Genomic DNA, 13,562 nt, shown 5'->3' with positions numbered 1-13,562 from the left:
TACTTTTACAATATCGAATACCGGAATCGGAAGTTCCCATAATGCCTGCGCTCTGCAGTGTCTCTGAAGGATGAGAAGCTGGATGGCAGCGCTCAGCTGCGATCCAGCCTGTCATCAGAATGCCATCCCAGCTTGAAAGAATTCTCCTGATTGTTTAAAAGCCGGGGGCGGTAAAAAGCCGCCGGCTTTTAAACAATCACACAGCCCCATACTGCTTCCCCGCAGCCTCTCACGCCGCTCCTACGCTCCCCCCATCCTGATCGTAAGTTAGGACCGGGCGGGGAGCACAGCACCAAGGAGCGGGGAGCGAAGGACCAGGGCGGGGAAGCCGGCAATGAAAAGACTTCACCGCCGGCTTTCCCGTTCTGTGCTGCGCTTTCCCGCCGGTTATTTCAAATGAACAGTTGAGGTATCAGGTGATGCTGATCATCTGTTCATTTGAAGTCCCCGAGTTGCCCTCAGAGGGTTCATGTGAGTTCATGCTTCACTGCATTGCATGAACTCACATGAACTTTCCCACGGCCGCACAGGTCAGCCTCACCTCCCAGACCATCAGCCCGTCATGATTAGTGTGTGCGTAGTGTCTGTGCGATGTCTGCGGGTGTGTGCGGTGTCTGTGCGATGTCTGTGGGTGTGTGCGCGGTGTCTGTGCGATGTCTGCGAGTGTGTGCGGGTGTGCGCATGCAGGCAGACATAGGCCGATGTGACACTACTACTCTCATCGGCCTATGTCTGTCCCCCGTCCACTCCTGCCAGCAGGATCAGCTCAATGGGAGCAGTAGTTCCCATCAGCCTGATCCTATTTAAATTGCCCTACTGTGTCCCCAATAAATTTTAAATACATGTCATTGGTGGCCAGTGGTTACCTAAAATAAATTAGTTTATACATTACCTGTCCCCGCCGATCGCCACCTAAAATAAAGTAAAAAATAAAAAACTACACCTATACTCACCAAGACACCTAATTCCCCGAAGCCATCGATCTCCTGTAATAAAATATAAAATAATAAACCACAACCTTATCCTTACCCCTCCGTAGTAGTCTACGAGTGTCCCACAATGATCTCCAGTTTAGAGCAGCCACATAGAATGTGACCGCTCTGAACCGCTGCCGCCGCTAGAATGATGGGGCCGTAAAGCAGCCCCGTCATTGCATAAGCGGGTTCGCCGGAGCTCAGGCAGCGCTGCTCCGGTCAGCTCCTTTACTGCCCTGCTGTACCGTGAGAAATTCCCACGGTACAGCAGTGCCGTAAAGGAGGTCTCCGGAACTGTGCTGACTGAATGCACTCCGGTGACCTCAGTCAGTGGCTCCCGCTGCCGGAAGCGGACGTGTTCCCGGCAGTGTGAGCTTACAGCAGCCATGCACAGCTGTCACCATCTCCAGATGTGACAGCTGTGCATGGGAGATCAGCGCAGGAACGTGGACAGGTAACTATTTTTTTTTAGTAAACTAAGAATTAAATAAAATGGTGTGTTTTATTTCTAATAAATTATTTTTTTCTGGGTGTAGTGTGTGTTTTCTTTTTAACACTTTGTAGGTTAGTAATGGGGGTGTCTTATAGACGCCCATCATTACTAACCTGGGCTTCATGGCAGCTGGCGCTGACATGAACCCCACCACTATTACCCCCTGCCACCGCACCAGGGCAGCGTGGAAGAGCAAGGCTAAGCGCCAGAATTGGCGCATCCTATGGATGCGCCATTTCTGGGGCGGCTGACGGCTGGTGTTTCTAGCCTGGGAGGGGGCCAATATTCATGGCACCCTTCCTGGGCTATTAATATCAGCCCCCAGCTGTCTGCCTAGCCTTTGCTAGCTATTAAAATAGGGGGGACCCCACGTCATTTCTTTGGGGGGGTCCCCCATTTTAATAGCTGGTAAAGGCTAGGTATTCAGCTGGGGGCTGATATTAGTAGCCTGGGAAGCTCCGTGGGTATTACCCCCTTCCCAGGCTTCAAACATCTGCCCCAGCCGTCTGCTTAACCTCCGCTAGAGACTAAAATTATGGGGGATCCCACGCCAATTTTTTTTTTAATAAATCCTTTATTTTAACACTAAATGACAAGTACAGTAATCAACACTATCACTGTACTTCTTATATATGTGACTGACATGTTTCTCTCTATCTAATCTATGTATGATTCTCTATTCTTTCTTTTCTAACTTGTCGGGTACCGCTGCTGAATTGCCGGCCGGCTTTTTTAAAGAGACGGTGCATGAAAACACTAATATTTTTTTAAATAAATCCTTTACACTAAATGACAAGTACAGTAAGCAACACTGTCACTGTACTTATTATATATGTGACTGACATGTTTCTATCTATCTAATCTATGTGTGATGCTCTATTCTTTCTGTTGTAAATTGTCGGGTACCGCTGCTGAATTGCCGGCCGGCTTTTTTAAAGAGACGGTGCATGAAAACACTAATATTTTTTTTAATAAATCCTTTACACTAAATGACAAGTACAGTAAGCAACACTGTCACTGTGCTTCATATATATGTGACTGACATGTTTCTATTTAATCTATGTGTGAAGCTCTATTCTTTCTGTTGTAAATTGTCGGGTACCAGTGCATGCCGCTGCTGAATTGACGGCTTTTCATGTTTCACTGTGAGCACTGTTCCCATCGATTTAGGCAACCACCTCCCCCAATACATTCTACATTATTGTTAGTTGTTTTCCTTCATGTAGAATTAACCTACAAGGAAAGAAAGGGTTTATTTTCATTCCGATATTTGTGTCCCATTGACTTGCATTGGTTTCCGGTATCGGAATCAGCGATATCCGATACTTTTTGGGTATCGGCCCGATCCAATCCGATCCGATATTTCCTGATATCGGAAGGTATCGCTCAACACTACTCATAACCCTTTAGAGACGAAGATACTGACTTCAGCTTTTGTAGATAGACTCAAGGATAGGATCAGGATAGATCTTTTAACATCCCAATCAGAAGGGAGGGGGATGAGTCCAGGGGACCTAGTAAAAGTTGCAAAGGAAGTAGAATCTACCAAAGCAAATGCCAAAGCAGAAGGGAAGGTGGACAGAGGATAGGAGTCAATTTCCAGGCAGCCATGGATGGGAACTATAGATATATGCCAATAATCTGCTTCAATAGTGGGAAACATGGGCACATAAAAAGAAACTGTAGGCTGTCCTCAAAACCTAAGCTGTATGCAGACACAGATGTGCTCCCTCCTCCCCCTCCACCTATGTTTGCTGCTCAGCAGCAGCTATAGGAAGTAGGCAATTCAGTATGCATGCACTCCCTATTGGTGATCCTTGACAATCCAGGACCAATGCCTATGGTAACTTTTGCCTTGGAGGATGGTAAAGCACTAGATTTTTTAATTGTTACTTGAGCAGCCAAATCTATGGTGCATGCCTCAAATGTTGATACACTGGACATTTCTGACTACTATTTTGACGTGGTGGGAGTGGAGGGGAAACCAGAAAAGACTTATTTGACTAACCCAATGACATTGCACATCTCAACCCAACATAAGCTTCTAACCAGGTTTTTAGTCAGCCACACCTCTCCCAAAACCCTCATCGGGACAGTCATTTTAAAAGCATTGAAAGCCTCCCTTCATTTCAGACCCGATGGGTCATTAGGGATAGGAGTGTTCCAAGATTCAGATTCAGTTGTGTGGTACAAGACATGATTGCTTTCCCTGACATAGATTCCATACCGTACAGTGAAGAGTAACTGACAGAAATACCAGACAGTCTATGGGCTAAGGGAAAAGTAGACATTGCCAGGCTTCCAGTGGCCCCCGCTAAAGTGGAACTGAGGGACGGAGTCAAACCACCATGCCTCCCTCAGAAACATCTCTCTCCAGTGCAGGAGGATGCCATACGGCATCCAGTTACATCAGGCTGGAGCTCTGATCACTATGACATCTCCCTGTAACACACCCCTTTAGCCAGTCAAGAAAAAAATGCCCCAGGCAAGCCCTCCACTTATAGCATGGTCCATGATTTGAGAGCAGTTAATAAAGCTACAGGGTCAATCACTTCCATCATACCAAACCCCCATATCGTTTTGGCACAAATCCTAGCAGACACTCAAGTTTACACTGTCATTGACCTTGCTAATGCTTTTTTCTCTGTACCATTGCACCATCAACACCTTTTTGCTTTTACCTTTCAAGGAAAACAATATGCTTGGACAGTGCTACCACAAGGTGCACAGAATTCACCGACACAATACTCAACAGCACTGCAGTCAGTCCTTCAGAACTGGATCCCCACACAGTCCTCAGTTGTGCTGTTACAATATGTGGATGATTTGCTGATTTCTGCACCAGATGCTGAGAGCTGTAAGACTGCTTCCATAAGTATCCTGCAGTTTCTAGCACAAAATGGATGTAAGGCCTCCAAGGATAAACTTTTGTAAACCAAAGGTTGTTTTTTTGGATCACTGCTTGTATGGACCTACCAGGCACCTCACTCCTGATCGCATTCAGGCCATAAAATCCATTTCTGTCCCAACATCGGTCAATCAGCTCCGTAGTCCGTACCTTTCTGGGCCTAGTTTCCTATTGTAGAGAATGGATCCCTAATGCTACTTCACACATGCAGCCTCTCTATGATTCAATTAAGTTACCCTTTCATTTGTCCAAAGATGCTCTTGATAGCTTTTACGCTCTTAAACATGCTATTATATCTGCATCAGTACTGGGTATCCCCAATTATGAGAATCCTTTTAACCTTTATTGTGCTGAGTCCCAAGGCTTTGCCTTAGCAGATTTGACCCAAACCCATGGTTCCTGACAATGCCCTATTGCATATTATTCGGCACACCTGGACCCAGTAGCAAAATAGTTCACAAGGCATCCTCCATTGTTCCTAACTTCCCAACTGTCATTCATACACCACATGACATACATGGAGTTCTGTCCCAAGTCCAGCACAAACATATATCCATGGCCAGACATCTCAGACTTCAGTGTGAATTGCTTCTCCCCCTTCACTTTCTTTCAAAAAGTGGACTACCGTTAATCCAGCTGCTCTTCTCCCCAAGAAGGGTGATGAGGGAATGGAGGCGGGGGAGGAAGTGGAACATGATTGTCTCTGGTTAATGGAACAAGAGACAGCTGGATGGCAAACGTGACAGAAATCCCTTTGCAAAATCCAGTCTTTGAATTTTTTGTGGACGGTGCCATAGATGGGTCCTACCTTACAGGTTATGCAATCACTACAGAACACGCAGCCATACAACCAAGGCCACTCCCAGTACACATGCCAGCACCGGAAGCAGAGTGGAAGGCCCTTGCTGAAGCTTGCACACTAGCTACTGATCACACTATTAACATTCATACAGATAGCAGATATGGATTCGGCATAGCACATTGTAATATCGGCGTCTCTGCCCCCTGACAGGCAGAGACGCCATCCCACTTACCGCCACGCTCCCTGCCCGGCGTCCTCTGGCGCTCCTGCCTCTGTTGCTGCCGGCGCGCGCAGCTTCCCGGGCACTGAGCTTAGGGCGCACGCGGGCTCCCTCCCTCTTAAAGGCGCAGCGTGCGCTGTCCTAAGGAGTCCCCGGCCAATGGACCGAGGACCTCTCATATAATAGGTACCTCCTCCAATATGGAGGTGCCCGTGCAAGGTTGTAGCTTTGTGTGTAACTCTGCTTCAGCCCTCAGGTCCAGTCCGCCCGCCTGACTACCAGTCCTGTCCGCCAGCCTGACTACCAGTCCAGCCCGCCAGCCTGACTACCAGTCCTGTCCGCCAGCCTGACTACCAGTCCAGTCCGCTAGCCTGACTACCAGTCCTGTCCGCCAGCCTGACTACCAGTCCAGCCTGACTACCAGTCCTGCCCGCCAGCCTGACTACCAGTCCTGTCCGCCAGCTTCTCTGCTCTCCAGCCCGACAGTCTGTCTACAGTCCAGTCCGCCAGTCTGTCTAGGGGCCCTACCCGCCTGCTTACCTGGAAGCTCCTGCTTGTTACCTGCCGTGCCGACTTGTCAGCCTATCTGGAGGCTCCTGCTTGTTACCTGCCATTCCGACCTGTCAGCCTACCTGGAGGCTCCTGCTCGTTACCTGCCGTGCCGACTTGTCAGCCTACCTGGAGGCTCCTGCTTGTTACCTGCCGTGTCTGCCAGTCCGTCTACCCGGATCACCCGTCTGCCTGCCTGCCGTGCTCATCTGCTGTACCGGTCAGTCCCTGCCTTCTGACCCGTGGGAGTCACCTGCTCTCATACAAGGTCGGTCCCCAGAGTAGCACCTGGTCCCTCTGCTCGGTCCTTACCTGGTCACGGAGTCGATTGAGCCACCATACGACCTTGGTCGGTCCGAGTTGATACCTAGTTATGCCCCTCTGGTCCCTCCTTGCACTGCAGCACAGAGGTTCCACCACCCGGATCCGTAACACACATTACTACACAAATTGAGATTGTTACACATTTCTACACATTGAAGACACAAATTGAGATTCTGATTTGGCTTTTATCCTAAGTCATACTGCGAGAATCGTTAAAGGGTCAATTGCTGCTTCCAACAGGTGGCGCTGCAGATTTCAAGTCATCTTCCTCTCTGAAAAGGCAATTTGCATGTCATTTTGATATTGTATTTTATCACTCTGCTTTCTATAATAAGAACCTCTACAAGTGTACACTGTTCTTTAAGCATTATATATAATAATAATTTTTATTTATATAGCGCCAACATTTTCTGCAACACTTTACAATTAAGTAGGGACATGTACAGACAATACAATGTAATATATTTCAACTGTTACAGGAGGAGTGAGGGCCCTGCTCGTAACCTTCCAATCTATAAGCATCTTGCATTGTTGTCCCAGCTGTTGTTGATGGAGATGTATTAACATGCTGTCAGATTCACATCTTTGTCTCTTTACAGTAAGCTACAGAAATGATCTTGTATGATCTGAAAAAAAAGACAGCAGTAGAGTAAATTATCCTATGCACTAAATAAATAGTTTTCAGCTTTCCATTGGTAAGGCTGGTTCACATGAACATTTAACTTTCCATTATTCTGTTCTTCATACAGACTCGTGTCACAAGATGAATAGTATCGGTGCCAGATGGACCCCGTTGACTTATGTTATCTGTCATGTTTCTTTCATTGTTTCTGTCAGCTAACTCTGAAAAGTACGGAATCCGTAAAGGAACCTAGAAACACCGATGTGAAACTTGCCGAAGAAGGAACTGGAAACCGCTGCACTTTAGATGGAAATCAACTAAACAAACAGATATTTGTTGGATCGTCTGAATATCTAATATGTTTCTGTGTCTCTCCTAATGAGGTACAGTACAGACCAAAAGGTTGGACACACCTTCTCATTTAAAGGTTTTTCTGTGTTTTCATGACTATGAAAATTGTACATTCACACTGAAGGAACTAAAACTATGAATTAACACATGTGGAATTATATACTTAACAAAAAAGTGTGAAACAACTGAAAATATGTCTTATATTCTAGGTTCTTTAAAGTAGCCACCTTTTGCTTTGATGACTGCTTTGCACACTCTTGGCATTCTCTTGATGAGCTTCAAGAGGTAGTCTCCGGGAATGGTCTTCCAACAATCTTGAAGGAGTTCCCAGAGATGCTTAGTACTTGTTGGCCCTTTTGCCTTCACTCTGCAGTCCAGCTCACCCCAAACTATCTCGATTGGGTTCAGGTCTGGTGACTGTGGAGGCCATGTCATCTCGCGTAGCACCCCATCACTCTCCTTCTTGGTCAAATAGCCCTTACACAGCCTGGAGGTGTGTTTGGGGTCATTGTCGTGTTGAAAAATAAATGATGGTCCAACTAAACGCAAACCGGATGGAATAGCATGACGCTGCAAGATGCTGTGGTAGCCATGCTGGTTCAATCCCCAACAGTGTCACCAGCAAAACACCCCCACACATCACACCTCCTCCTCAATGCTTCACGGTGGGAACCAGGCATGTAGAGTCCATCCGTTCACCTTTTCTGTGTCGCACAAAGACACGGTGGTTGGAACCAAAGATCTCAAATTTGGACTCATTAGACCAAAGCACAGATTTCCACTAGTCTAATGTCCATTCCTTGTGTTCTTTAGCCCAAACAAGTCTCTTCTGCTTGTTGCCTGTCCTTAGCAGTGGTTTTCTAGCAGCTATTTTACCATGAAGGCCTGCTGCACAAAGTCTCCTCTTAACAGTTGCTGTAGAGATGTGTCTGCTGCTAGAACTCTGTGTGGCATTGACCTGGTGTCTAATCTGAGCTGCTGTTAACCTGCGATTTCTGAGGCTGGTGACTCGGAGAAACTTATCCTCAGAAGCAGAGGTGACTCTTGGTCTTCCTTTCCTGGGGCGGTCCTCATGTGAGCCAGTTTCTTTGTAGCGCTTGATGGTTTTTGCAACTGCACTTGGGGACACTTTCAAAGTTTTCCCAATTTTTCAGACTGACTGACCTTCATTTCTTAAAGTAATGATGGCCACTCGTTTTTCTTTACTTAGCTGCTTTTTTCTTGCCATTATACAAATTCTAACAGTCTATTCAGTAGAACTATCAGCTGTGTATCCACCAGACTTCTGCACAACACAACTGATGGTCCCAACCCCATTTATAAGGCAAAAATCCCACTTATTAAACCTGACAGGGCACACCTGTGAAGTGAAAACCATTTCCGGTGACTACCTCTTGAAGCTCATCAAGAGAATGCCAAGAGTGTGCAAAGCAGTCATCAAAGCAAAAGGTGGCTACTTTGAAGAACCTAGAATATAAGACATATATTCAGTTGTTTCACACTTTTTTGTTAAGTATATAATTCCACATGTGTTAATTCATAGTTTTGATGCCTTCAGTGTGAATCTACAATTTTCATAGTCATGGAAATACAGAAAAATCTTTAAATGGGAAGGTGTGTCCAAACTTTTGGTCTGTACTGTAGATGTCAGGTAAATGTTGTAGTTTAACATGATTAAATCATTTGTCCCCACAGGAGATAAGCCACTGAAAGAGTAGTAGATTTTGACCCTAATTCATTAAGACTGATGTCGTGCATGAAACAGTGAGAGATGCAAGCAGCTCTCTGCCGCCATATGAACTATGGCAAGACCTATGGCCAAATCACTTAAAGAAAATGACTGCCATTGTTTTCCAGAAGCAGCTTCACCCCTGAAGACTTGCCGACTGCACTGGTGTCGAAAAGGCACCATATGCCCATTGCCTTTTTGAATGGGGTTAGAGGTCGGGAGCTGGCAGTGGTGTAAAGACGCTAAAGGTCGTAAGAATTATTAAGGTCTTTTACTCCAGAATTCTGGCTTAAACACCTTAATGAATCAGCTCTTATGTCTTCTATTAATAGAAATTATGAAGAAATCTTACAAACTCTAACAAATATATCAATCTTGGATTTTTATTTCCTAGGCTTCATAGGTCTAGTTGTTTTGGGTTCTAAATGGAGGTTTGCCATTTCACCTTCCCTACATGATTCCTTTTTTCATCTCCGCTCTTTGACCTTTCTACCATCTTATCGTTCCTACATACTTCTGAGGTCATCCTTTTATTTCTCAGAGTTTTAGATAATTTTTATTTAGAAATGCATTAGCAGTTACAGTTAGCAGAAAAATGAACAGATGCATGAAAATTGTCATCACAGAAATGCTGCCTGGGATTTACTTGTAAAATGAAACATAAAAACTACTATTTTAATAAAATGTCAGAGGCATTGAAATAAATCCTTACGTGAGATTCAAAGTACAACTTTATTTACAGTAGGAAAATCATATATTTCAAATGAGGAGAGCTCAAGGCTTTTGGGGGCTTCAAATGATAAAACTCAAAAATTATTGAAAACAATATTATTTGTTTATTATTAAATCTGGTGTGATATGCAAAGTTATATTGCAATTTAATTACAAAAAAAGTTAATATTCAATATATATAACCTTGTGAGACAACTAGTTGCAATATTCTGCCACTAAATTAATTTAATTTAACATTTTCTTGAAGTGCTAAACACAAAGCATTTCTATCAGCCATAAATTTTTGATTTTTCTGTCCTGCCAGCTAAGCTACTGTTGCATATCATTTATTGATTAGCTTTTATCTATTTTTTTCAAGGAATATGGTTGGGGACAAAAAAAATCTTCAGCAATTCTGGCACTTTTTTGCATATTTTTCTGCTGTTACTGTGGGAAATCAAGTTTTCTGGATAATATGAGTTAGTATGAATGCAACAATTTCAAATAAGTATTGTTTTGTGTGTACAGTATCTTTTAATTTTATTTTGTATGTCTCAAATAATAAAAATAAAATTAATAGAAAATAGCCAATTTGTGTGACTGTATTCCACAGTGTATTCTATTCTATAAGGGTATAATGAAATAGAGTTTTTTTTTGCGTTGATTTTGGCACAGAAATCACAAATTTCAGCCAAGATATATAGTTATATAGGCATTATACATGTGTGTTGTGGAGCCACAAGTCATACTATCTCCAATGGCGTCAATTGCATGAAATTTTCTGAGACTGGACTAACGTTTCGTAGGCTGGATAATACATTGACTTGCATTTGCAAAGTCCCCACAATAAGAGATTTTCTCTTTTAGCTTTATATTTCCATGTGTATATGGTATATGCATCATTTACATATATATATATATATATATATATATATGTATTGTACCTTTTATTTCTTTTTAATTGTTGTTGGCCGGATCTATTCTTTATATTTATTATATTTTATATAAGTTTATATCTATGCCAGGTGGTAGCTTTTATGTGTAGTATGGTATTGTAATAAACAGATCGATTCCACTATGAGAGCTGGCAGATATTAATTTTCTTCTATTTAGTTTGCTTCTGTGTATTTGCGGTGCTGCCATTGCTCTCAGTGATGGAGGATTTCTTGAGTGTAGGTGTGTCTCCTATTCTAAATTCTTGTTATTAATAGGAATATGTTTAGAAAAACAATGTCCAACAATTGTTTTCAATATGATAGTCCCGTAGATTTTGACAAGTCATGCTTTATTGTGGCATATTTGTTTTCTAATTCTGCGTGAAAACTGAAGCAGGTCATTTTTAGGAGGGGCAAATCCGTAATGGAAATCTGAGGTTCTGCCTCAGATTTCTGCTGCAAATCCTGACAGAAATGATTGTATGTCAGCATATCTAAACTTATTGACTTTTTTTTGTTGATGTAGCTTTTTGAGGAATTGTTTTTGTTGGATGAGTTGTAGTTTGTATCAGTATATACATATAATTTATTTAATTATTCTTACATATTTTTTGGGGGGGAGAATGGAGTAAAAAAACAAATACGTTCTCTATTATTTTCTGCAATGTGCCCTATTCAGTAAGAGTAAGTTAAACTTATTCTGTTGATTTGTACAATAGCAATGGTACCCTAAAACAATTAATTCTTAAGTAATATAATAACTTTAATTAAAATGTAAATGTTAAGAGATAATTTAATTACATATATAATGCTTGGAAAACACATGGTCTAATAGACACGAAGCAATGGCGTGCCTGGTGGCCTTTGTTATGGTAACTCATTGGAAATCCATATTTGTGTAGTGTATCGCTGATAGGGAACTCCCTCCCCCCGTCAAACCTATTAGATGCCAGCTGTTACATTGGGAGTTTGGCTGCCAGTTACAGCATCATACATCATAGTGCCTTTAAGTAAAGAATTCATAATTTACAGTTTTATTATGATGCGTTATAATGATCTCAGATTACAGGACAATATTGCTAGTAAGCAAATTTGCTGAAAAATGTTTTAATTTGCAAAGATCTGACTGATATTATCATAAAGATAGTCACTACAGATAGTAGGGAGGAAACACAATGTCTGTAAAGCACTATGGAATATATTGGTGCTATATAAGCAAGCATAATAAATGCAATTTTTTTTATAATCAATCTCAGACCGGTGAATTTTTACAACAGTTGACCAGTGTAAATGGCCTTTAAAGATAACATACCGATGTAGCAGCTATTAACATGAATGCTATGCTGTGGCTCAATGTTTATAGACTCTACATTGAAACACTAACTTTTGCGTTAAAACCTTCCTCTGCCTTCTGCTGGCATGTATTTTTTTCACTGAGAGTGATTCATTTAGAAATGAAAAAAATGTGACAATCTGTACCAATCTACACATATATATATATATATATATATATATATATATATATATATATATACACATTTGTAAAATAGATATTCTTCTAGTAAACAGTTGTGCTGCATAAATGAACATTTTTCGTTATTTAGTTTTTAATATGCTTTACTGTAAAAATTAGACAAATTCTGCAAAAAGCTTAGTGAGACAAATATGTGTGCTACTACTTTGAAATAAAAAAGTCTAATTTCAAAACAACAAATTGTATATCATGCTGTTAAAATAATGCAAAACCGAAATAATTGTGTGGATGCAAAGACTATCTTAAAAAGGCAAGAATAATTTCAATAATAAATATAACGACATTGAGATTGTTCCAATTAGGCAGTTTATTTTGTTAACCTACCTCATTTTAGCCATTGATCCCATAGCTTATCAATGTTTTCTGCTTTTTCCTTTAAATAAACTGGCTCTGGCTCATTCCATCTGGTTCCCCTTCCGACAGCAGCCTCGCACCTGTTCACACCTCCTCTCCTGTTGGATTCCATTGAACATTTCCTCCTCTGCCAGGGCTATTCTGGCACACACAACCTTTCTGTCATTCAATCCATCTGTCAGAAGTGAACCTTGTTTACAACTAGCTTCTGTTTTTTACTTTGAGAATTGAAGCACCTAAAGGTCATTGTCAAATGCAATCTCAATGCAGATTTCAGTATTCCTCTGCTAACCAGTCTAATATGGTCTCTCCGAATAGATTTTTTATGACTTATGGTATGAGAAGGGGTTTACTTGGAGATGAGATACAGTTATCTTTTTAACTATGAATGGTAAAATTAAGGCTGCCGATAAGCGGTCTTCTCACTGCATGACTGTGCTTATTTATGCCAGGCTTGGCACAAAAATGTCACACAATTAAGCAACACATTTAAATAGTAAGACCCGTTGTAAATATCTTTCTTATTTACAAAACAAGATGAGGAATAAGTGCTTCAAAGCTTCTCACATTGCTATTGTTATTTGCAGTAATAGCCCAACAAACAACTTAAAAATACCTTTTGGAAAGGGATTAACTTTCATCTGTAAAATAGTGACAGGACAAGTGTTTGGAGATTAATTTATTTTCCCATGATTCTTCTCATATGTACACTAAAATCTAAGAAAAATATATCTCATCCAGGAAATATTAGGAAAGCTGGATATACCTAGGAAAGTACAGTTTGCTTAGGGCTTTGGGAAATTCTGCTTATGAGTCAGTTTTTTTTCTGTAGCTCACTGTCAGTTCAGTTTTATTGGGTGGTTAGTAGTGTTGAGCGAGCACTAAAATGCTCGGATGCTCGAAGCTCACCGTGATACTCGGGTGCTCGACCCGAGCAATGAGCCCAATGTTAGTCTATGGCTATGTGCCCACGTTGCATTTATGAAGCAGAAAATTTCTGCTGCATAAATGCAAGTCCTCTCCCGGAAAAACGCATGCGGAATTCCGCACGCGTTT

The 13,562-nt window shown here is 42.0% G+C and overlaps 1 long non-coding RNA gene across 1 annotated transcript; it reads right to left on the bottom strand.

The window, feature by feature from the left end:
* Window positions 1-6,626: 6,626 nt before the first annotated feature.
* Window positions 6,627-12,951, bottom strand: LOC141258245 (uncharacterized). Its single transcript, XR_012318252.1, has 2 exons — window positions 12,477-12,951; window positions 6,627-6,896 (listed from the first exon to the last, which is right to left on the bottom strand). It is a non-coding gene; the product is annotated as an uncharacterized lncRNA (long non-coding RNA).
* Window positions 12,952-13,562: the final 611 nt, after the last annotated feature.

The sequence above is a fragment of the Phyllobates terribilis genome, unplaced genomic scaffold (assembly GCF_046119375.1).
Source record: "Phyllobates terribilis strain yellow unplaced genomic scaffold, ASM4611937v1 Scaffold_3__8_contigs__length_932513732, whole genome shotgun sequence".
NCBI lineage: Eukaryota > Metazoa > Chordata > Amphibia > Anura > Dendrobatidae > Phyllobates > Phyllobates terribilis.
This window is presented reverse-complemented; position numbering and strand designations above follow the sequence as displayed.